Source organism: Anoplolepis gracilipes, chromosome 3 (genome assembly GCF_047496725.1).
Source record: "Anoplolepis gracilipes chromosome 3, ASM4749672v1, whole genome shotgun sequence".
NCBI lineage: Eukaryota > Metazoa > Arthropoda > Insecta > Hymenoptera > Formicidae > Anoplolepis > Anoplolepis gracilipes.
In genome coordinates this window covers 475,841-502,796 of record NC_132972.1, presented here as the reverse complement: position 1 = coordinate 502,796, position 26,956 = coordinate 475,841, and the positions used below count along the sequence as shown (strand labels likewise).

General features: G+C 30.4%; 2 protein-coding genes across 2 annotated transcripts in view; both read left to right on the top strand.

Moving 5' to 3' along the window:
* Positions 1 to 26,956, top strand: part of LOC140664135 (uncharacterized) — a 287,413-nt gene that overhangs the window by 30,589 nt on the left and 229,868 nt on the right. The window lies entirely within an intron of this gene.
* The window catches only part of LOC140664136 (uncharacterized), a 45,613-nt gene continuing 20,645 nt past the window's right edge, over positions 1,989 to 26,956 (top strand). The window contains exon 1 of the mRNA XM_072888922.1: positions 1,989 to 2,430. The gene's annotated coding sequence lies outside the window, so the exon portion shown is untranslated. The remainder of the gene's footprint in view (positions 2,431 to 26,956) is intronic.

The following is a 26,956-nucleotide window of genomic DNA, read 5'->3' as shown; positions in this document are numbered from 1 at the left end:
TGAATAAAATGAATTATGAGAATTATGATAAAATAGGAATGTCATTTTGTTAACTAAATTAGTAATTACGATGTTTAACTCGATGTAAAGTTGAAGAATTGACAAGGTGTGCGAGAGCTAGTTGCGCTTTTCACGCATGATTTAGTTTACGACAATTTAAAGTTTGTTCATATAGAGAGAGCAAACACGCACGCAGTATATATTTAATTAGAGAATTTAAATACGAAGAACAATTTTTTTTTAACATGAAAAATAATTTTTTAAAATTAAAACACGAAGAACAAGCTGAATTCACCATGACGTTGCCATCTCGCGAAGGAAAATGAAACTATGAAACAAAGATCGCATTTTGCTGATAATTGTAGAAAACAGAAATCTTCCATACCGACGTCCAATGCATTTTCTGACAGAAAATATGTTTGAAATAATAAAAATATTTCTTTATACTTAATAATTGCGCTGATAATTCTCCAAACTCTTATTTTTTAATTTATTTACTCTTACAAGAAGTAAAAATAAATAAATAAAAACCAACAAAAATTCTGGTATCATAAATAGTTAATATCACTTACTATAAAATTTTTAACAATCCTAATATGTATAAGATATATTTTAAAAATTACCTAACCAAAATTGTGTTCATTAAGTGCATTTAATTAGATGAAATTTAAGTCACACATTATAGAATAATGTTATGTATCTCGATCAATTATTATCACAATATTAGTAATAATATTTGTTCCTATTATTTGTATATTATAATATATATCAATATATTTTTATTATACGTATATGTCTGTTTGTATATGCGTAAGATAATTTTATTTTCGCATAAAAAAAAGGAAAGCATTATAATATTATTACTTTTATATTATTATTATATACTATTATGGTAATATAAGAAAAATTAATGTAACGCATCCCGTTCGATTCTTGTACATTTTATTCGAAACATACATCGCAACCTAGTCACGTCAAGTAGAAACTGAAACTGCGTGTGACGCTTATCTTACATCTATTATATGCGCATACATACATTTCAAACTATTTTACTATATTTATTTTTGCGTAGAAGGTATAATAATCATTCGTTTCCTTTGCGTCTGACCTTGAGTTACGTTTATAAATTTGTTTGGCGTCAAAGCATTTTTTAAGTTAATTAAAGATTCTCATTTATTGTTTACGGTAGACTTTAAGAATGTATACATAAAAAGATATGTGTAGTAAGTAAATAGATTTGATTCTACAGATAAATATCTCAAGTAATTGTTTGATATATGTCTGCTATTGCGTTAATATTTGTAGACATATTGTGTTGATTGTATAAGGATCATTTATCTGTCATTTCAAATGATTTATTATATATGTGATAATAAACGTGTTTTATTTGATTTTTAACTTTTATAACAAATGTGAACATAAATCATGCAAGCAAGGCTGTGCTTTGATGTCTATTTTAATTTAATACGAAAATTATATATCGAATACGCACATATAAATTCTATAAAATTATTAGAAGATTAAAATCGATTAAAAGAGAAAATAGGTATAGAATCCCACAATAAACTTAATATTTCGTGAAATCACTAATAGCGATATGCATATAACTGATAATAATTCAACATATTTAAATGTCTTTTTCGCGCAACTGCCTGTCATCTTATCTCACGCACTGATATTGTTCAGTTATCAACCTTTGCGTCTAAAATAATTAATATAACAGTAAATATTTTGGATAAAAAGATGCGAATTAAGGAAGAAGAAAGAAAAACGGGCCGTAAAAATTTGCGTACCTCAGAGTATCTAACGCTAACATATCGTGCGTTGGAGCGGATGCCCGCGAAGAGAGAAGAGAGGCAGAGAGCAGAGAGGCAGCAGACAGGCAGGCTGGCTGGCAGGCAGGCAGGCAGGCAGGCAGGCAGGCAGGCAGGCAAGACAGGGAAGGGGAGGGGAGGGGTAGGGTGGGGAGGGGATACAGCGCGTGGGGCTGCGCAGGTCACGGTTGTCAGTCCGCCGCTAGCATTTGTGTAGTGAGGATTGTATCGCGCGTCGTACTTCTTTGCGTCTCCGCGTGAGTGCATATTTCCGTGAAAATTTTGCGTTAATATTATGATCGCGAAGCCTCGGGAAAGTCGCGTTGCCGCGACTCGTCGCGGTATTTATACGATCGCGTAACTTTCGATTTCCGTGTTCAGTGCGGTGGTAATTTCGCGTGCGTTCATCTGTGTGTGTTTCTGATTTTGTGTTTCTGTTTTCACATCATCTCTCGCACGGAGACGGGTTTTCGCGCGGAAATCATTGGCCGTTTATTCCGCCAACAGTGTGCGTATAGTGAGAGAAGCGTGTCGTGTTGCCTGTGTGTTCTTTGGATTACTGGAGGCGCATCCAGCGACAAGTTGAAATTCGAATTCGCAACGCTCCAAAACGCAGGTATGTTACGTGATTACACTACGCTTCGTCCGCGAGGATCGTGGATGCGTGAACAACTTCTCGCTGTTAGTACGAATGTAAAGTGAGAGCGCAGTAGGTGGAACGAAATTTTGTTTTGGCAATGTGTGCGAGTCACTGCTCTGAAATAGGAGAGTTGTCGAGTTGTGTTGCTTTCGTTCTCTCTCTCTCTCTCGCACTCTCGCGTTTACTTCTCGCGTGCAGCATGTAGTACGCCTCGCGCTCCGATGACCGTGGGAGCCGCGCACATTTTCAAGCGGACGTATACCGCCTATCGAGGCGTTATTTATACGATTTTATTTGACGATTTTCAAGATCATTACGTTTTTTCAGCGCGTTTCGTTTTCATAAACATGGACCGATGCAATTTATTTTTTCAATGTTTGTCTCTCATTCTCTTTTTAATAGCGGTGCATTTCATGCACCGAAATATGATTTCGTGTTTATTTTATATCTGCAAAGAAATATATTTTTTTTATGCAATGTTTAATATAAGATTAATACATATTTGGTTTTTACATAATTATACATTTTTTTTTATTTTTCGTGATAATTGATGCATTATACAGATTTATAATGTAAATATTTAAATATTTTAAAAGCTTTGTAATCTTTAATTGTGTTGACTAGGATTTAATATTTGCGTTTAAGAAAAAAAGTCTAAATTTTTTGCTAGCACAATGATTAATGTTTATAATGTTCATGACATTTTTCGATTCTGTGAATTTATGTATTCTGTATTTACATTGATGTATATCTATATAGAAAAAAAGAACAAATCAAATTTATTTACTATTTTTTTGAATTTGAAATTTGAGATAAAATTTTAATTCACTTTTAGCTAAAACAAATCAATTTTTCAATTAAATAATTTATTATATAAACTAAAATTACGTTAAAATTAAAATTTAATAATTTATTATTTTAATTTTAATTTTGATTTTAGCTTTAATTTTGACTAAAGAAAGAGCTAGAGATAGAGAGAGAGAGAGAGAGTTAATTTACTTGTTTTTTATTTTACATTGTGTATAAAGTATTTATAACTTTTTAAAACTTTTCAGATATTCTTTTTAACACAATTGCAATTCTATTTTTATACTTATACCACACGCATCCATGTATCCTTGAACGAAGTTGTAACATTTAACGTTTATTTTACGATTATTCGTGTGGAATTCGTAATTTGATACACGTCAAAGCTCTCAATAAAATTCTTACAATTGTTCCAAAAAATTATATTTTTAATTAACTTTTACATATTCTGGAAAATTTGTATAATAAAATTTGTGTTAAAAAATCTAGAAAATGCGTATACATCGATATTTATCATAAAAAAGAATATAATTGGATAATAAAAGCATATAATTGCAAGGTTATTTTTTTATAGAGCTTTGACGAGAGCGATATGTTTTTTTGTTCACCTGTCTTGGCAAACGCACATGTCTGGAAGGTTCAACGTCATAGTATACGTTCGCGCGTATCATTCGCAGATCGAACGCACCTGTTGTTCGCATTTTTCGCGCGTATGCGTCTCAATACGTTGATCGTTGTAAGACAGACTCGATACTACGTATAAAATTATGCGCGCATGCCTGCGTGCGAGCATATTACGCGTTTAGCCGTTAAGAGCTCCTCTTAACATTCGCGAGTCGTACGAAGCGCGGAGAGACGGAATCCATCACGAGTCGAACGCAACGATGACCTAAATGCCGCAATGACTGTGAGTCTCGTTCGCACATTCTTCATGAACAAATTTTAAATTAGTGACTTTTATGACGAGCTTGAACATTAATTGATTGAAAATTACATTTGTATAATCCAGCATAAGAAAAAGGCTCTTATATATATCGCAGAATAGCAGAAATTCTGAAACAATTTTTCGAAAATGAAGAATTAAAAAATATCGAAAAGCGGGAAAAATGTATAATTTCAATTGAGCATTTTTATTTTTATTTATTTTATATAGTTATTTTTAGTTATATTTATATATAATTGTGATAGAGAAGAAAATCATTTATAATGAAAAAATGAATCAGTTTTCACAAGAGATTATATGATTTTAATTGGCATAATTATGACGACGCGCCGATCGCTATTTTAAACATGCATTTCGAAGCGGACGTTTGTAGGTATAATTATGGTTAATTATCTTATACTTTTTTATGGTATGACGAATGATTTGCGTGATCATTAAGGGCGGAGTTAACGTATTCATTGTAAACGCATCGCTCGGAGAAAGTTTGAAATTATGTACGCTGTTGATCTCAACGAGGGTTATACAAAAATTAATCATTTTTTTTTATATTTACAAATAATTTGATTGCATTTTTTGTCCTCAATGGTAACGAATATAGCAGCTCTGATCTTTGTGTTACGAAATCGTTCATCGAACAAATCGTCGCCAATTGAAGCGTAATTTATCGTTCAAACTTATAGACTTAACGACCGTGCCGAAAGAGAAAGCGAATCGCAAATTCCGCGTCCGTTCACTTTTATCACGGTACAACGGAAACGATGCTCCGACAATTTTTGCAAGGATCTATGTAGGTCAATAGTTTTTTATTGGCCGCATTAAAAAATTATACAAACCTGTTTGTTATTTATTATTTTTATTGATTATTTTAAAGCTGTATATTATTTCGTATAATTCAATAACTTTTACCAAAAATTGTTTCAGAAAATTTGATGATAATTTGAAGATACCATGTTGTTGATACATTAACCAGCATGTGCGTTTGCCAATTACTGTTACATGTCAAAGATTGAAAATCATGTAGATTTTAAGAATTTTACATACATAATGAATTACATACAGCTATTTATGTATTTATTATCGAATAAATTAAAATATATTAGTAACATCTCGTGCGAATTACAAGTTTACAGTTTAATAATTATAAATTATAAATTAATACTTTTACGGTTTAATAATAGCAATTTATAAATTAATTCTATTTGTATTAAATTTTATTTTATATAAAAATGAATATTATAAAATATAAAAATTTCCTATTAAATTATATTGTTATAAAATGTCAAATTAAATTTTGCGTATCTACAAATAACAAAATTTCCAATTTAATTCTTGGATTTAATAATCATATCTAAAGCAATCAACAATTCAATAAATTAATTAATATAATCTAAATAATAAGAGAAAAAAGATTTTATTATTTTTTAAAATAAATTTGTGTATATATATTTGTTTTATTGAACGTTATCAAATGATATCAATGTTATTTTAATAATATAACTGCGATACTTTTCACTTCAAAACATTCCAACTAACACGATGTCATCGGATACATATGATTCATTTGCGATAATATAATGATGCAAAACGAGATCAAAGTACACTACACGTCTTTATTTCTTGTTATTTATAATCCGATTTTAAAGTCGAGGTTCTTGAAAATTTACGAAATAGTTTGTAAGAATATATTGTAACTGAATTTGTAACTAAATCGGCAATAAATTCCTCATCGATATTCCCTCGTGTCAGAAATTGCCGGTTTCATTCATGCACTTTTTCCGGGCGAGATCGCAGCGGCGAAAAAAAATAACGGGTATAATTTCCCCGTGATGTGCGCCATGCTTTCTCTTTTTTTGAACGGCGGGATCGAAATGGCCCAAAGCATATACATCAGCTACGGGTAGCCGGGTGTACGTGCATGTCCGTGCACGGCAAGCATAATTAATAATTTCGGAGTGCGCTGTATGGCTTTGTAACCAGTCCTTTATTTTTCTCTCTCACGGCGCTTTTATTCGTTGAATAATATCCCTGGCGTCAAGGTGGAGTTCGAAATCACCCGGCGAAGCGCATTACGTGGGGTTAAATGCTAGACATGCCCGTGTGTCGTAATCCCCATCTGCTCCCGTATCCCTTTTAAATTCAGTCCTCCCTTTACCTCTGCCTCCCCTTCTTCTTTCTTTTTTTTGCCTCTGTCAATTTAATCAACCCTCAAGAAACGAGATTTCAATCATTCGCTCTTGCTTTCGTCACATTTATTCAAGTAATTTCATAATATATTTGTGTTACAGAAATATTAAACATGTATATTATTGCGTACTGTTATTTTATTTATAAGAACTGCATTTGTGTATCACGTGTTTGCAATATTTGCAATAACTTGTATATTTTATGAGCTATAGCAAAATGGAATTATGGATAAGAGCTATTATTAAATTATTGATTCGCTTCTGAGTCGTGATTTTTTAAGTATACAAAATTTGAAGAGATTAACCGGAAAGTTTGATCGGAAAATATGATTGACGCAAATGTCGCGCGCATAGAATAATCGTACGATCCGAGCGAATGGTGAACGCGTATGATAACGGTCATTTCGCTATTCGGTATTTTTATTCTCGCATTGATCTCGTACAATAGAAATGGGATGGAATTTATCTGACAAGCTGATATTGTCCGGTATGAAACGGGATACTGCGGAGAAAATTAGTTAAACTATCCCTCTTCCTCCTTTTCTTCCTTTTCACGCACCACTCTGCAATTTGATCAATAATCGAGGAAATATATTATATGCAAATTTATTTAAAGCCTGTTTGAGTTGAAAGCAAATATACATTTTTTTTATTTTTATAGCGCTATTGTGCTCTAATCAAATTGTTAATAAAGATCTCTTCATGAATTGGATATTTAATATCAACTACTTTTTTTGAAAGTGATAAAAGTTAGGTTTTAAATATTTTTTAAATAAAAATGGGAATGGATATTAATAATATTAGTTTTCGAGAGCTTTTTTTTTGAAATTGGATCTGGTTGAATAAAGAACAATTAATTTATATATGTACACAAATAATCATACACACGCATACACACACAAATTGTGATATTGGAATTGGGAGAGAGAAATTTTGTGTGGATTAAATTACTATATTTTAATATCTCTCACGTTTTCTGATTAAAGAAACTGTTGAAATGCAAATAACATATCAATAATAATTTAATTTAATTAATTTTATAATTCTGCTAAAGATGAATGTTTTCAAAATAATATAATATTATATATTGCATTTATAATATTATATGTTGCAGCCGCGTACAAACAGCTACTATTGCTTTCTTTTTTATGTATTTCTTTTAGCTGACTAATATGGTCATGTATATCGTACATCTAATTGTTCATGCTATATCTATGTTTTTCATTATATTCGTAGCGCTTTCACGTTATACGACAAATTACGCAAGTTTCATGATTAGCTAAAGTGTTGAGATTATACGGACGCGTACAATTTTATGATCGCCATTTGCTTGCAGCTGTGTGACAATTGACGCACGTGACAGGTTAAGATAACTTATGAGATACGAACAAAATATTCAACGTAAAAAAGAAAAAATATTTCTTACTTAATACAGCAATATTAATAATTATTTTTCTATTAGAAAAGGTAGAAAAATAATAAAAGGGTGGAGGAATGAAAATATTATGAGAAATTTTGATAATTTTTATCAATTTTAGACAAAATAAAAATGATGAAATAAAGTTATTTTTATTTGTCTAATATTCTTTTCTTTCTTATTATTTTATATTTTAATTATATTGTACATTAAGTGTGTATGAAATATTAAAATTTAGTGTTAAGTTCTTACATTCATTCCATTCTGACTCATAAAATGGCAAGTCGATAAATAATTGCATGATTAATATCGAACGCAAATATGTATGAACTGAAGAATAAGTAGGATTTATTTTCTAAAAAGGCTGCAACGCATAAATATGATCATTCAGTTCTATGCAGTTTCATAGAAGCCGACCTTAATAATCGAGGTAATAATCTATCTCGTACATACATGCAGGAGAGAGATCAAGGTTAATTCCATTCGCGATCGAACAGCAGCTATTAAACTTCGGGATATCTTTTTATTGATCGTTTAATCGTCAATTGCTTCATCGTTTGTATCCCGATTTACATAATCCATTCTCTTGTACGTACATATATCTTTATTTTACACTACGCGTTTTTTATCACACGTTGTGGAATTGCTTATCTTTTATCTCTATCTCGTTTCACTATAAGTATATTGACGCGAAGTGACGTGTTGAATGATTCAGTGAAGATAGTGGGTGGATCTAATAAAAAATCTTGATATCGTAACATTCTTCTTAAATCAATGACTGTTTTTAGAGGGCTCTTTGCTTTATGTATTCATATTCAAGAAACATAGTTAGCTATTCATAAATTGCTTTTTGTGTAATAATTAGATTGTTACGAATATTTATAAAGTTATAAACATGTTTTTTAATTTTTATGATGCATACACAACTTTTTTAAACAAGGTGCATTTTCTTACATCACATATGTTGAAAGTAAAAACTATGTTAATGATGCTTTTTTTTAGTTAGAGATTAACAAATTTTTAGATAGCTTTATAAATAAAAAACAGTTGGATAAAAATATTTTAGTGAAAAATTGAAAAATCATGAAAGAAAATTGTTTGAAAAGTTCGTGATTTGTTTGATAAAATTGCTAAAAAAAATTTATACATTTGTTAAAAAATTTATAATTGATAAAAGAATTATTTTTAAAATTTTCTTAAAATTTTTTAAAAATCTATGATAAAAAATTGTAATTTATACTTATTGTATTTTATACTTTTTATATTTATAGGATATAATATAATGTTCGCATTATTCATCTTCTCACGTAATCTTGATGTGATCGAATCGCTTCGAATCATTATGCGGAAATATGTATATATGTACATAATAGTCTGTAATTTGTTTGTAATTTAGTAAGGCAGTGTGGTCAAAAGTTTGAGAGAAAGAAACGCGACGTTAATTCGTCACTGCCGTTGGGTATTAGTTTCAAGAAGCCTTTTCAATGAGCCATTGGACCGACTTAACCGGTGGTACAGTTTGTTCAGAAAGAAAGCACATGTTCAGAAGCATAAGTGGATTGGTTTATCGATAAGTCGTAAGCACTCATATTTAAATTGTATTACATAAAAATTTGCGAAAACTTGCATGTGTTACCTTCAGAAATATTTTGCGAGAATTTCTTCTCCCACGAAATATCTATTTTTCAATTAATGTTGTTTGTATTATAGTTTCGTATCATTTTCTAGTAACGATTTAATTTTCTTATTTATATTAAAACTGCATTTATAACAGATATTCGTATTTGGCCCTTTATATGCATTACATTAATCTCAAAGTATTATATTATGTAAATCTACACTCAAAAAAATGATCTTGCAACTTTAATAAAAATTTTCTAGATGTAAAAAATTAACTGGTAATGAAAGAGATAAATTATTAGCAAATACTGTGATACTGCATATATTTTGCACTTAATCAATTTAAACGACAGAGGCAGAATTTATATCCGTACTATTAGTGTAATTTAGACAGAAAATTCTTTTGCGATGCCTATCTTTAAGGCCTATTGTCAAGGACAATTATATTTGTGATTAATATTTGGCAATAGGATCTAAATTTTCTAGAGGTATTGCTAAAATATTGCTGCTGCAAATTCTATACGTGACAAACAATATTCTAACAGATAGAAAAAGTAGCAATAAATTTTAATTGAGACATCTAGAAATCTATCTACATTAGCAAAATATTTTTTTGAGTGTACTTACATGAAAACTTTACCACACAAATACATTTCGCATATACTTTCAGATCGACTAATGAAATAAATCTTATTAAATTTCTGTTAAAGGGATTATATATTGAGAAAAATGACTACATATCTATTTTTACATTTATTACAAATAATATTTCAGTATATTTATCATAACACAAAAGCAACACAGATTTCTTACTTTGTAATAGACGATGTAACACAAGTAGCGTGGCTATTTGCACACGTTTATCCATATGTTACATCATGCATGCGATATAACGCCTAGGGGGATTACGCAACGTGGCGGAGCTGCACGTTAAATTTATGGAAGGAAAAGAACGCGTTGCGAATATCATAATGTGCGTGCAGCAAAATGACGCTAAAAGCAAGATCACAAAGCAACTTTGCCAACCACACAACGAGACAGAATAAAATAAATTACCGCGGCAAAAATTCCGACGATCGAGCCAAAATCGTGTAGTGTGAATTTATAACAGCTATAAGTTTGAATGTCACTCATTGTATGAAAAGCAACAAAAACTAGTTGTTTTATATTACACAAAATTTAAATATAATGACGTAAGAAAACAGATTTGTGAAGATTTTTCATTAAAATTTATTTAAAAGTTACACGTATTTATTTTAATGGTATTCAAGTCGTCTAACGCAATGAGGAAGTGAGGAAGGGAGAAGGAGAGAGAGAGTGCGTAATGTTTAATGAAATTTTGTTCAAGTTTGCGGAACAGATGTAAATGTTTGTCGAGCGTACATAGAGAATGCAGAACGTGCGCGAGTTTGTTTGTGTTATCGTAAATTATCAAATGATATCGTGCATCTGCGTATTTAAGCTTAACTTTGTAATATCGGTATTAATTGGACGATAAATACTGCGTGCCTTGGGAATTACGTAAGTCAAAAAAAAAAAATTGTATTGTATATATTATTCTTAAATGAAATATTTGCAAACTTTTCATTTTCTTAAATAATTATATTAAATGATACGTTGACAATTAAGAAGTTTTTCAATTGAATAGAACTGTTTAAATTGCACAAAATGAGAACTTTCCCCATCGTAGTAAGCTTACTAAATGGACTTTCTTTACAGAACTTATAAACTTCACTTTGGCGTTAATTTCTACGAAATATTCTTAAGACAGAAAATTAGTTAAAGCTTTATTATTTATTATTGAAGAAAGATAGGATTTATATATTTATAGATTTATTTTCTAAATTGATATTTCAGGCTACAATAAAATAAGCAAACAAGTTTTTTAAATGCATAATTTATAATAATTATCTCTCTGTTTGCTTTTAATGAATAAATCTCTTCATAGAAGTGAATACTTCCAAAGATATATTTTTAGATCGATATGTCTAAAAAAAAAAAAAAAAAACATTAATATAAATATTTAATCAATAAGATATGTGTAACATTAAAGCATTCTATGAGAATTGGTTCGATGTTATTTGTTGGAAACGCGACAGATTTAAAAAGATATAGAAACGAGAGATTGACCAATTACTACGCTAGTCTCAGGATACTCGAGCTCTTTTGTCTCACGAAATCCTCTTTATAGTCTTTTTCTCTCGACTCACCAGTTGTGTTCTTGTCTTCTTTCGTCCTTTTCACTTCTACATCGAAATCATAATTCGTTCCTTTTGTGCCGAGATACCTACCGCTTTGAGCTCGTTCTTTTCTACCTGGACTCAGAGCCTTGTTAAAAGTTACAATCTCTTTTCCTAATGTAAAAAGAAAACTATTGTCTGCTTTCGTAGATAGTGAATGTCTTATGGGATGGTTCGCATTTTTCGAATACTTATTTTTGTCCGAATACTATGCATGCATTACAAGGGGTTTTGGTCATTTTTGATGATTTAATCAACATTTTTCTCTTAAATTTTACATATATTTATTATTTCAATTATTGCCATGAATATTGTCATACTTTAAGAAAAGAAATGAATTTTCTGTTTATAACTTTTTATTATTTTATTTGTTTTACTAATTTTTGAGTCTAACAAGTAACTTTTACTTTACGTCAGTAAACATTATGTAATTTTTTACACCTCCAATCGCGCTATTCATGTAAAAACGTATTCACGCTGCGCTTCCGCGATGATTAAGTTCGACGCAAAGAAGCAATTGTTTTAAACACACGAGACCTATCGTTTGATATTTTCCGCATTATTTTCTATGAACCGTGAGAAGTTTGTCTGATTGTGGTATCGTGCTATTCCGAGGGAAGCGCGCCCCCATCGTAAAATTTAATTAATCAGTCGATGATTAAAGCAAGTTCTCAGGTGAAATTCTTCTGGCTACTATCCAGAATTAATACGCAAGCTTATAATGTTTCTGTTTTCTGTTGACAATAAATATGGATATACGCTTGTGGATATCGTGATTCAATCGCACACGATGCTTTCTGTGCAAAACTAATTTCTTATCTCTCTATTATCCGTGTTTATCCTGTGCGATAAAATAGCAACCTTTTTTTATATTTATACGAATAAAAAGTTCTCTTCTTTTTACAGCTTTTCTATTTTTTATGATCAATAAACTGACGTGAATTTTACAATAGTTGCGTGTTTATATTTATTTTAGAAATTGTAGTGGAAAACAGACTTATTTCTGCCTTTAAACTTATAAAAAACTTATATAAAAAGTTTTACAAAATCTTGCAATAATTCAAAGAAAACGAAGTAGCCTGGTGACCTGGAACGATTTAATTAATCGTTTAATGAAATCTCCTTGGTTTTTTTCTTTCGAGAATACGAGGAGAAATTCTTAGTGAATAATATTGTTATAACGCTCGAAGTTTTATGATTCTTCAAAAATTGCGATTTCTTCGGTCTAGAAGTGTGTTCACCAAGGTAGAGAAATCCTTGCATCTCGCTTTGTGCAAATGGAAAGAGGGAGAGAGAGAGAGAGAGACGCGTCGTCTATTTTCGGCGCACTTGTTCACCATGCTCGTACAAGTTGCACGAACATGTACGCGCAACATTTACATGTTTGCCGTTGTGGTTGATTCGTTACTCTGCATATGCTGAGGATCGGCAACCTCTGGAAGCGCACGCGATTATTTATATACCAGCCACTTTGGCGCGCCGCCTCGTTTCGAGCCCCGTCCGATATTCGATTATTATCGATTATGTGCAATTAACCGGCGGTTCTTAGATATCCGTTCGAGACCATCGGTCTCAATTTGGCGTCACTTTCTTTCTGCTTCCTTTGCGTTTTTTCTTGTTAAAATTCGATAGCATTTTGATGGAATCATCCTGGTATTGTAATAATTTTCTAGTTGAATATTGAGTTTTAATCAATTTTGCCGTCGATAAAGATTTTGTTTTTTTTTTTTTTTTATAAATTTGCTGATAAATATTTTTAGAAACTATGCACTATCGTATTTGTTATTTTCAGTTGTGTTTTATGTGCAAATAGAGAAAAAAAAACATTGAATGAATCAAGACAATTTTTGTCGGATAAAAAAACAAAAAAATTGCCAAATCTTTGGCTTTTGGCTTTTTGCAAAGTTAATTGTGTGTGAATTCGCCCTTAGTCTCGTGCAAATTTTACGCGCGAATGAGAGCGACAGTCGTACAAGAATTGTGCCAACTGCCAACTATTATGTAAGACATCGTGACTCTTCTGTCTACTTCCTCTGCTTCTCATATTTTTTGTCTCCCCTTTTGCTACTTGTATTTTGCATGGTCGCGTGTATTTCTGCTGTGGTATTTCAAACAAAATATTCCGACAAGTGTCTTTCGTACTAAAAATGGGAAAGATGCGAAGGATTGTAGAAATAGACGATTATAAGTTTCATATTTTTAGACAAGCAGTAATAATCAGCCACTAAGGAAATTAAAAAATAATGAATGAGTTATTTGTGTGATAGATAAATTTTCTGTAGCGGAGAATTTTCAACTTTAGTAACTTCTTTCTTGGTTATAGTTTTTTATTCACAACAAATACATAAAATATCTTTTTATTTCTCAAATTTTTTTATAGATTTCTCTCTCCCTTCTGTTTACACTTTTTTCTTTTCATTCTTTTCATTGCTTGTAACCCGAAAATCAGTTCATTGTCAAGGAGTACCGGCAACGTCATCAACTCTTTCTCTTGCATGTAGGATATTGTTGCTCCTACGCAGAAAGGTACAAACGGTAGTTGTGCTTCTTTCCTCTATGTCATTCGCTAAGAGTATCGACCTGTCTGCACGCCCACTACCAGTTGCCTAGATATTGCAGAGATTGTTTACCGTTGTGAATTATTTTCCGTTTCACCTTTTTATCAGATCGTAAATAGCTTGTCAACATTGTCACACATTTTTGATTGAAAAAACTTTTATAATTTTTATTTCACAACATCTATCATTTTTTGCGTGAAATTGCCATTTAATAAATCAAAATATTGAAAAATATACAGAAAAACTTTATTCTCTACAATAATAATAAGAATGGTATTTAGAATCGTATAAAATTAATATTTATGAAAAATTTGCAAAGTATGTATCTATTATTTATATTATTATGTGAAATTTTTAGACAATTTATTATATTCTTATTTTTAAAAATTTCATTATTTATTATCCTTACATGTTTTGTTATATGTAATTTTCATGTTATAAATTGTAAACACGTTCTAATCATGTAGGATTTTTTTCTTGTATTAGATATTTTCTTTTCGCGTATTATCCAGACTGTTTTCATATTGCTGACCGATTATGCACGCAGTCAAGAAACAAACTGAAGAACTACCGGTTTTAACCACACATTTCGTTCCTGTTTCTCTCGTGGGCGCATAATCGGATCTCAAATCTAGAATGTCGTGTTCACGCGCACGCACACGTGTGCAAGCGAACGAGACGGAGCATATCACGCAAACTGGTTTCCGATCAAACGATCGAACCAGTTTAGTAAACCAAAAGAAGGTCTATCTTTAAACTCACTGAGAAATAGGACGCTAGGTCAATCCGTCTAGAATTTTCACGCGTTTTTCTATAGGGAATTTTCTACTTTTTGCTTTTTACAACGTCCATCTTCTTCGTTTTCTCTCCTGTTCTTCTATTTTGTCGTGTAATCCGGAACGCTTACTTGATTTCCTGCGGTCAGAAAGTTATTTTTCCTCGCGGGATGAAAATCTACGTAAGTTTTAATGGACGAGGTTATCTCGTGCTTTAGCGACGTGAGTTTTTAAGTTTGATTTTTTTTGCAATTTTTATGCTGTTTCAAGGGACAGCAGAGTCATTTTGCGTTCTTTAATAGATATTACTATGATATTTTTTCTCGCGTTTTATATCGCAAATAAAAGTACGTACGTGTTTTCCATAATTTTATTTATCAGTTTATTGCTCGTAGGTAATAATAGGGAGATGAGTCAAATTCTTTGCAATATTATAAAGAAAATTATACCATATATTTAGTTATCCTATAAAGAGAGAAACGAAACGGTTAGAATATTTTTATTTCAGATCGAACCAGGTTTATGTTCATAGTTTTTGTGTTTTTCATAGATTGTTTTTACCTGTCGATGCGACATAACGCTCGTTTATTTCTGTACAGAATAGAAACTTTCTCTCTCTCTTTTTTTCTTTTGTGCAAAGAGACTTTGATTTTTATGACATACAATAAAACTTAAATGATACAGCAGGCAAAGAAAACATGTATGCACGGCGGAAAACAAAAATGATATTGTGAATTAGTTTGTAATATTTTCCTTTTTTTAAAGAGAAAATAATTTTGTACTTTTTAAATAATTTATTGCAATTATTAAATTTAATTAAAATATTTATCAACTCAGATAGAAAAGTTAATCTCCTAAAATTGTGAAAAAATCGTACATAAGATTATACGAAAAAGATCACACATACACAATTATATTTTGCATTTCTCTAAGTATCTTAAAAGATTTATACATATTACGTAAATATAGAATATTAGTGCAATAAACAAACTTTAGTAAGTATTGTTTCTTATCGAGCCACGTCAATTGCAGACAAGTAACGAGACGGGACGAAATTATAGAGCGGACCCAGTGGCGAGTGTTATCGATCGTAAAGCAATTCCCATCTTGTTTCCTTTGTCGTGTCGTGCCATGCATTCGCCACAAGACGACCATCTTCTTTTTTGGTGCAATTGTGCTCTTATCGCGCGAGCACGTAGTTACATTCGCGAAGATTCGCTCGCAGTCGTATCGTGTAGGCTCTTACGAAAGAGAATCCGGTTGTTGTCAAAGTAGAAGAAATCTCGGCAAGAGGTAGTGCACTTACAAGGATTGCATACGTGCATACAAAAGCCGTTACGTGAAACTAGAGATGTTGCTCTTTATGCAAAGAGCCAATCCGGTAGTCATCCAACGACCGGACAGAAGCTGAATATCACTCTGCTGGTCGTTAGCGAGCTTTCCGCAATGAGCTTCCCTATGAAAGTCCAAGAACGGAAGAAACTCTAAGTGAAAGTCGTCTCGTTTGAGTACAAATGCATGATATCATGCAAACTATTTTGTCGGCCACGAGCGGTTTATATGCATCGTGAATGTTTTGAAATAATTCGGTCGTTAGAGTTTCTGTTTTATATACAATAAAGATATTTTTCTATTATAAATAAGTAAAGCGATAATGGCATTGCTCGAATTATTGCTATTTATTATTTAATTTTGTCGGCGAGACATGTTAACTAGATATTTTTATTATATATGTATATAGATAAATTATTATTCTTAAACATAGAAAAAAAATTAAATTTTTATTTTCTGGAAGATAATTGGAAACAAATTTTACGAGAATATCTATTTATTTTTAATTAGAAAAATTATTGATTGCTGGTTCTCAAATGTGTAAGCAATATTTCTAATACAGGCAATCTAATGATTTCTGGAACTTTGCAGCATTATATGTGGAGGAAATATTTATTTGACTATGTATTGAAGCAGGAGTATATAATTATCATAATATATATAGCGATCCTGTTTTTTTTTTCTTTAATTTATTCTTTGCATAAGATTAAACGGATTTCTTATTAATGGGACAGGCATTGTACGTCATAATTTGAACAAAAATTTTGATTATGTATTGAAGCAGGAGTATATAATTATCGTAATATATATAGCGATCCTGTTTTTCTTTCTTTAATTTATTCTTTGCATAAGATTAAACGGATCTCTTATTAATGGGACAGGCATTGTATGTTATAATTCAAGCAAAAATTTTAAATATGATGTCGTTTAATGACAGAAAAACGAGCTCACTGGAAGTTTCCGGCCAATGTTAAATCGTTTCCGCAAGTTTATACATAAGATCGGTCTTGTACTTGCATTTTTACGACTCTTTGTCGTAAACAACTATCTATGATTGTCCAGAATAATTGTAATTATTTTATAATAATGAGTATATATTAGGAAATTTTGCTATAGATTTTAGATTTTAGAACTTGTATAATTTTTTGATATAATGAAGTCCACTGGCATTTATTTGGCGTATTATGGCGTTATTATGACAAATTTTTAATGTCAGATGTTTAAAATTATATAATTAAAGTTATAATTATTAACTTTATAATGTATAAAATATATATACTTATGAATAATATTATAAATTATAAAAATAAACTATTTTATAAAATATAACATTATTAATTATCTTACAATATACATAATATATTAATATATGTTAAAATATATTAAAACTATTTTAAAAATGTAATATACATAATTATTCTATGGACGATATGGTTCACAAACTACATTTTATACTGAATTATTTTCTGGATATTTTCACATGTTGAAATTAATAATTTATTAATAAGGATATCCTGTGAAATTACTGCCTTGTTGAAACTCTTGAGATATTTCATGTAATATTCTTGTCATATCTCATGCTTATTCTTATCATTTGCGAACACTCGCAACCACCGCATCCCTTATCCCGTTGAAGTCTCGCAAAAGAGATGACTCATCTTCGCGATCGATTATCTCAGCGCGACAATATGGTCAAGGAAACGTAGCCTAGACCTACGCGTTTCGTTTCCCTTCTTCTTATTACTATACTTACGTATCTCGAGACCAAGGATAAAGAAAAGACGTATACCATTATATACGTAATTGTACTGTATTTTCAAGGAAACTTGTCTCATTTGGATGTTTACATTAACCAACTGTTTAACAAGCAGAATGATTTTCTTTCATTATGCAACTTCAATTTATATGTAGAGATAATTAGAGGATTATTTATATAAACGAAGAAGTTTTTATAATTATATAATTTTGTTTTTTCCTTTAAATATATCTATGAGCTTGTTTTACAATATTGTCAGCAAGTTTATACATATTCAAAAATAATTTTTTTCTTTTACTCTTATTCTCTTTTTCTGGCAAGAAATAAATATATTTGTTTCACTGCATCGCCGAGCAATCTTGTTTCTGTCAAACCACCAAGTACGTGCGCATTTCGAAAACATGAAAGAAATGAGAAGAGGGGGTGAGTGTTCACTTCGCGTCACGCTGTTTTCGTAACATTTCGAAACTCCGGATATGACGTCAGACCAAGCGTGGAAAATCATCGAAAACGTTTCGTCGCCGGCAAGAGTCGTCGGATATTTTACTGAGACACGAGGAGGAGAAGGGAGTTTGTTCTGGAACGAAAGAGGAGAAATCGGGCTTGCGAAGGGGGATGTATAAAGGGTAAAAGCTGGCAGGGGCAGAAGCGAGATCGATACCGCTAGAGAAGAGAGTCTGGCGATTCCCGCCATTTCGTCACGAGTTGCGCAATCCCCATTCATAACCGAGAGAGAAAAGATTGACATTATGTCCTTGAAAACTTTGAGAGTTTTATTTAATTTATTAAATACTTATCATAATATTAATCAGTTTATTAAATAATTGAGTGCCCGATTTTTTATTTTTAATTTGGTTGTTCAAGTTATTTAGAAAACTACTCTCTGTTTTTTTTTATAAATTGTAATGTTAAGAGGGTAAACTCGGGTAAGATAGTTTTTTAAAATGCAAAAAACATACTTTTATTTTTGTTATTTTTTAATAGTGTTTGACATATTATCTTCACTGAAGCTTAAATTACGTAATATTATCGAAATTAAAAGGAAAATATTTCATAGAAATTTTATATTCTCAAAATAGTACAACATAAGCATTGGTCATCTTATCCAACTTTTAAGGAAAAGATGGCCATAATATTTATAAAAAAATAGTGGAAACGAAAATAAAAATTATAGGTTATATAACAATTTACATATCTTTATAATATGTCTAACGTCGATTACGATAGCTTAACTGTAATTTATTCGACGTTACAACAGTTTTTAATGGACAAATAAAAAACTTTGCAGGTAGTCAAAAGTAAAAATATGATGTAAGGTTCACAATATCGTTATTTCGAATAATGTATGCACACAAACTACTATAAATATTAATTATCTTTGATAATGATTAAAAACAGCACTATATAACGATTATTGAAAAAATTACAGCCTATAGTCATCTTTTCCGCGTATGTCCATCATACCCTAGTTTACCCTAATAATATTAATTGCTTGTGCTAAAATTTAATCAATTGTATAATATGTAACTTTATGTAAATGTAATATTTTCTATTTTATTTTTCTTGATCTCCTATGTCATTATAAGATATTCTATTTTTCTTGGGGTTTGATATTTTACCTTGATTTTTTTTAATATATACTTAACAACTAATCGATGATTGATAGTAACAGTCTGATATAAAATGCTTATTAGAAAACATGTAGTTAAAGTTCGTCAATGGAAATTTTGCTGTCTATAAGTTTCCTTTTTGAATGTTTTATTGATAAATACGAACGAAGACTTTTCAGACAAATTTCTTAACAAAGATTTTTTATTTTTTTCTAAAAAGAGTCTTGTTCATAAATCTTTCTAAGATGTACGTTATGCGTAATCTAGTGATAAATTAATTATTTCGAATGCATCGTTGCATCTAATTTTGAATCAGAATCAATAATTATCGCATCGACACATACACACACGCACACATAGAATCAGGATATTGAATTTCTCTATGAAGTTGTATCATTTCCCTTTGGGGAAAATCGTATTCACTTACGACCATCGATATCTTGCAAAGGTTACCACGAAATAATCGAAAAACGATAATTCTTTCTATATCACAATTCTAATGAAAGAACCGACATGGACCATCTTCTATCGTAATTTTAAAATCGAAATAATTTGTAAATGGAAACTTCTCAATGCACTATTATGCTACAATGTCATTTTAAATAAAGAAATGTTTAGCATCGTTTGTTTGCAATTTATAAAAGAGAACATCGCATTAATTTATAATTTATAAATTATAAAGAAGAAGAGCACGAATAACCTGTGAAATAAATGAATCTATGTCAAGTTGCATATATCGTAGATTCGCGAGAGAGAATTATTCGCTAGCTCATGAATACATTATTTAACAAAGCTTTACCAAGCTATTTCCCGAATAATGTTATTCTGGAACACGTATCTGATCATACATGTAGAGAACAACCTGCAAGCTGTTCCCCAAATAGCTCCAGATTATAAATTATAGAACATGTACATGGCAACTCATACATATGTATGTCTGTACTCAAGACAGCAACCTGCAGTATTTGCATTGTTAATATTTTATAATTACAGCATTGATCTTGAAATGATTAAGAAAAGTATATATAAAAAATACACAATTAATAAAAAGATTAAGGAACATTTTTTTACAATTAGTAATGTATTGCTAATTGATTAATGTCCATTATTATTATTATTTTAAAAATGTGAGCTGCAAAATATTTATAGCAATAAATATTTGAAGTATTATAGAGAAATCCAAGAGATTGCATTACAAAATTTTCATACAGTAAAGATAAATCGATATTATAGCTTAAAAAAATCATTTCTAACATGTTTAGAACTGAATGTAGTAGAAGCATTTTCGAGCGCGTACGCGCAAATGCAATCCATAATCACGGATAATACGAGAGTTCGATTCAATGACAAAACAGTATGATGACTATGACAGTTTGATAGAGTGGATAGAGTGTCATCCCTCTCGAAGCGAGTTCATGACACGGATTCATCCATCAAATCCATCGCCGGCAAACACATTTCGCCGAGCGATCAGAAACGTTTGGCGGATGATTGTACTGCTAGTTTGCAGACGTTCCTCTCACACCATGACCTATCTACATAATTCATGAATCTCTTCTATAACGTCTGGGGTGAGACTATTCACGTAATTTCGGAAAGTGCGCTCTTCTTTATATCTCGATGCGGTCGCCACCGAAAACGCTGAGCGTAAAGTCGTTTCGATTCGTCTGGACTGAAGAAAAATTTGCGACATCGATCATTTTCATTTCTCTATTCACACTTACACATACTCTCTATTGTGATCTTGTTACATTATCGAGCGTTGATAGCTTGGCGAATTCCATTTCCTCAGATACGATTGCATATAATATGAATTTGTAATAAACGGAAACGAAGACGTTGCCATTTATTTTACTCAATTTTTGGTAAAAAATTTCGCTGTGATTTAAAGAGATATTAAATCATTTTTATTTTTTCACATTAATATCACATAAATATATTTTTATTGTTATTTCAAATTTTTCTTTAAAGAAAAAATTTACTCTATGAGAATATTCCAGCAATGAGAGTTCTAATGAGCGTTGTCTTTCTTCGAAGAAGTACTACAGAGAGCAGGTAGTAGAGAAGAAAAAAAAGTCGTATGATTACGACAATTACCGGGATCGTACAGTTACGAGTGCAATTATGGCCGCTAGCTCGATCAGATTTGATGATTCAGAAAATTTAATAATTATCCTGATAGAAAGATACTATTACGAAAACAAATGATAATTACAACAGTTTTCATGTAATTCGTGTCAATTGATACATTTTTTATAACTATACTTTTATGACTATGTTTTCTTATAATTATACTTTTGACAAAATTTTAATAATCAATTTTAATACCAATAAGAGCTTTATTACAAATAATTTTATACAACATCTTAAATATAATCTTTCATCTTTGTAAAAAAAAAGTAAAAGATGAAGATAACATACAAAGTTATATTATATTAATTTTATACTAGTTTTTAGTTTACTATATATGTATATTAATTGTGATTATATTGAAAAATTATTATTTTTAAATAAAAAAAATATCTATATACATATATATATATATATATATATATATATATATAATTATATTTATTTATTATTATATTTATATATAATATATTTAAATTCAATATATATTAGAGTAAATCAACAGTAATTCAAAAAATATTTTGTGTTAATGACATCATTATCAATTAAAATTATCATGACAATTTCAACAAGGTTACGCAATGGAGATATATATGTTTTTTGAGATAAATAATTGAGAACATGCTCAGATCATCGATGCTATAATATCGCAAAAATATACAATTGTCAATCAGTTATTGTTCGTGTCAATTTCGGATAAAAAGTTTAAAAGATATATTGATATTTTATAATGTTTACTAACAATGTTTCTAAAAATTTTGATTTGAGACGGTTTTGGATCGGCTATTTATATATCAGGTACGTTTTATTTTTAATCGGTTTTTAATATGAGTAATGGTTTGATATCCGTGGTCAGTTATATTTTTAGTGAGTACGCAGCATTTAGGATTTGGATCATGAAACCGTGTAACGTAGAAATTGGAACGAGACTGTCGGTCGATCGATAGTATGCACCATGGCGCACGGGCGTTTTTTAGTGAGGAAAAACGAGAAAAACCGCGATTCTCGGTGAACAAAATGAAACGACTCGTTTCACGACGTATCGGCATTAATATTTCGGAACGTTCGTTTAATGATATCGAAACGAATCATTCATTTGTCGAAGTAGCAATTTAATCGATAAATATCTCATAAATTGACGTTTGCGAGCGTTTGTTTCGATTCATTAATGAGAAGCTATATCTAATCGCGCTTTGCTCCACCGCATGTATAAACATAGCTTCAGAGAATTACACGTACGCGTAATTAATTTCCATCGTCGATCAATTTGCTTAGCGGAGCTGTAGTGTGAAATGACGATCTATTTTATAACAACTTGAGCGAAAGACTATATGTAACGAGTACATGATATAGCTTACGAATTGTTGGCAATTTTTGCAGTAATTGTAGACATAATTATGCAGCCGTATGACTCAAGTAAACGTTTTTCAACTTATGATAAAGTCGATTTTCGTCTGATACTAAAATATATACATATACAAAATAATTATTATAATTGCAAGTGTAGATCTTTTGTGAAAGCAACTTTGCAGTAAAAATTATAATATTCTATTTCGTTTTCTGAAACATAAAAATAATTTAAAATATATATATATATATATATATATATATATATTTTTAATACTCTAATTTATACTTAATATAAAATGTAACTATTTTACAATACTTTTTTGTATTACAGTACATTTTTGTATAAAAAAAGATTAAGAGATTTATTAAGTTGATGATGTTAAGAGAGGATTATAAACTAAAACTTGATATATGTATTTAAAAACTTAATTTTATTATAACTATACCTATTTTTTGTGTTGAATAATTTATATCATTATGATTTAAAAAATTTTTATTTTTTAAAGGAATGTTTAATTCGGAAAAATAAGTTTAAAAATATTTTTAGACATACTTGTATGAGTAAGAATGTAATATATAATATATAAAATATAATATATCTTCGTTGAATGATAAATGGTCTTGGCGGTATGAAAAAAAAACCATGGGTGGAGTCGGATGTAGGAAAAAACAGAAAGTCAAGGAACATCTTAGACGTGAACGGAAGACTATATAGCTTACGGATTACGTCAGGTCCGTTGTCGGCAAAAAAATTTGAGCCCATGGCACGAACTAACATTATACGACCGTATCTTTTTACACATCTTGGAAATATTACGTGTCATTTCGCATGTGCGATACGTATAATATCATGACATGAAACTGTGCACGACACGCGTACGTGTGTAAAAAATTTATTTAACAAATTACACGATTATATTTTACATCAAATGCATATTTTGCATTATCTTTCATTTGAGTGTTTGCAATGCAACTTGAAACTGTATCGTGAATGAGACTGTCACATTGGTGACAATTACGTAAATTCAATGACCGCACAAAAACTCATATCAGCTAAATGTAAACGCGAAATACACGCGCTGAAATCGCGATTTTATATATTTTTTTCTTTAAATTGGTTTCTTTTTAAATGAAAAAAAATTTCTATGGTATTTTGGCACATTTTTACATCGATTTGTATGCGTAAGGACCGCGCATACGTCGTTGTAACGTGATGCAAGGCAGATAAACTCGTACGACAACTTGGTTATGGTTTGAGACTGAGATGGAAGTAGAGAAATTCAATTTTCATTCCTCAACGAATCCATTCCTTGCAAGCTCGCGATTCCAACAGTTTTCTTTCCGGACTTTCTCTACCGTTACATATTTCATTTTATTTGCGCTGACACGTCAACATGTTCTTTCCTTAGCTGAAACCTCTTCTGTAATTCACTACGAAAAATGCGATTTATTTTGTTTTAATATCCGAGAGATTACGTTTCTATTCAATAAAGAAACACGTTTGTGTTATAGGTGCTGTGAAAGCAGTGTTATTGCTGCACAGATGGCAGATATAAGATTCATATCTGCAGAGAGGTTACTAGGAAAATTAAAGTGAAATTTGATGCGGATATTTATTCTCAGATTTGTTAGAAATTTTACAGAGTTAACTGAGTAAAATATTTTGAGAAAATATTACATATTCTTTTAATAGATGAAGTTCCAATAGTATCTAAATAACGGCTTTTTAAATCAATGACTTTTCCTATTTAAGTACCGAGGAATAAACACATGTCTAGACGAACATTTGGCGATCCGTGCCAAGCCTGGCAAACTCTTGACCTGTTGCACGTTCTTCTCCAGTTTGAGAAAATTTATAGCCTGTGCAATCAAAACTAGAAAATAATTTTCACATATTTTTTCTAAAATTATCTCATGTTTTTCCAAAATTATTCTTGCTTCTTAACAGACTAATTTATTGAAGATAGAAACTGCGTTTAAAAATAGCGATTATTATTTTATAAAGAAGGCATTAAATTTTTAATTTCAGAAAAGGTGGACTTATTGTTAGACTTTCGTGACATGAATCTTTTATTATGCGTCACAGTAATGGATTCCTGAAATATACGTATTATTCTATTAATAATAAAGCACATCTACATATATATTTGTATTAGAATGAATGCTATTCTGTGTTCTAAAAATAAAAAAATGAGACTATGCTAAAGAATAAAATTTACATTAGATATTTGATAATGGCAACTTAAAATATTACACAGGCATTTCATGAAATTACAATTCAAACTAATCTGATTTTCGACTTGGTAAATGCAACAAAGTATCGTTAGGTATAATGAGTTGATCAATTAATTGTATGAAGGTACGCGAAATTGCGAGCATTATTATTATTCGCGTTATTAAAGTATTGTCACAAAGTGACAGCCAACGTTGCCGCTGTTTTATCCGTCTACGCGATTTCGCGCATAAAGTTTCATAGAAAAGTACGGAGCTTTTACAAAGCTCTCGAGACCGATGGATAATGCTCCGCTATGATGATAGTAGCTCCTTTTTCCTCGCTATACTTTCTAAGTGGATAGCACCCTAAATCTACCCTGTTCTCAACCACAATAACGCATATCCGGGAATGCTTTTCCAACCTCCGTGAAAAATGTGTCATCAGGGGGAAAAATTACAAGATCTACAACAAGCAGAAAGCATGATATTACAACTCTAATATTTTCCATCATTTAAAAAATTTCTTTTATGGATTAATTTGGATTAATTTAAATGAATTAAATTAAATTCTTTTGAAGCATTGATTTGTATTATATTGGACATTATTTTTAATAAATCAAAATTTAATAAATAAAAATAAAATTGGCAGAAACAAGTTTTGTTTGTTTCTTTTTATTTTTAATTTTAACTTTAAATCGTAATTCTTAATTATAATTTTTTAACATTATGTTATAATATACAGTATATATTTGATTAAAGTATATAATTTGAAGAATAATAAAGTTCATGATTATCATGCATAGTTTTTATATAGTTGATGAATGACTCGTTTGATGAGTCATGGCTGTATAGGGCGATCTTTCGAGTTAAGCTATGACATTGGAGAGATTGGCGAGAGTCACATTACAAAGAACGTATATTGCGAGACGATATACTGATGTTTGGGACACTAAAGCTCATATCAGACTACGCATTAAACATTGAAGATTGAAGATTAAAGATTGGACTAATCGGAACAAAAGGAAATAAAAGTAAAATTTCTTTGTCTTGATTGGTCAAGGCTTAACGAAGTCTGATATGTGATTTCTTGATTAGAATGAAAAAACAGAAAATGGTTTTGACGTTTAATACTATGGTATAGTAATTTTGCTCGTAATAGTTATTCATTGTAGTAAGTCATTTTGTAAATTTGCAGAGATAGATATTTGATTTTATTTTGTTATTGAGTAGAGAAATGGAAATATACAGTTTGTTATAAAAATAAAAATTTAATAAAAAATTGTAATTTGTTTTAGATATGAAATTTTTATTTAAATTATTATTCTCGATTAACATTGTTTATTGCTAATATACATTATATTATATAATTGACATTATTTTTGCAATAATATTATTAAATAATAATCTGTATACTATTATTATTAAAGCAGCTTTTCAAATTAATCGGTAATATGTATTTGCAACGTTGATCGTTGCCTGAAGATGTAATTAATTGGATAGTATTGCAGTTGTGACGCGACATAGCGAATGGTTAACCTCGACACAAATTCGTTTAATCTACGTGAT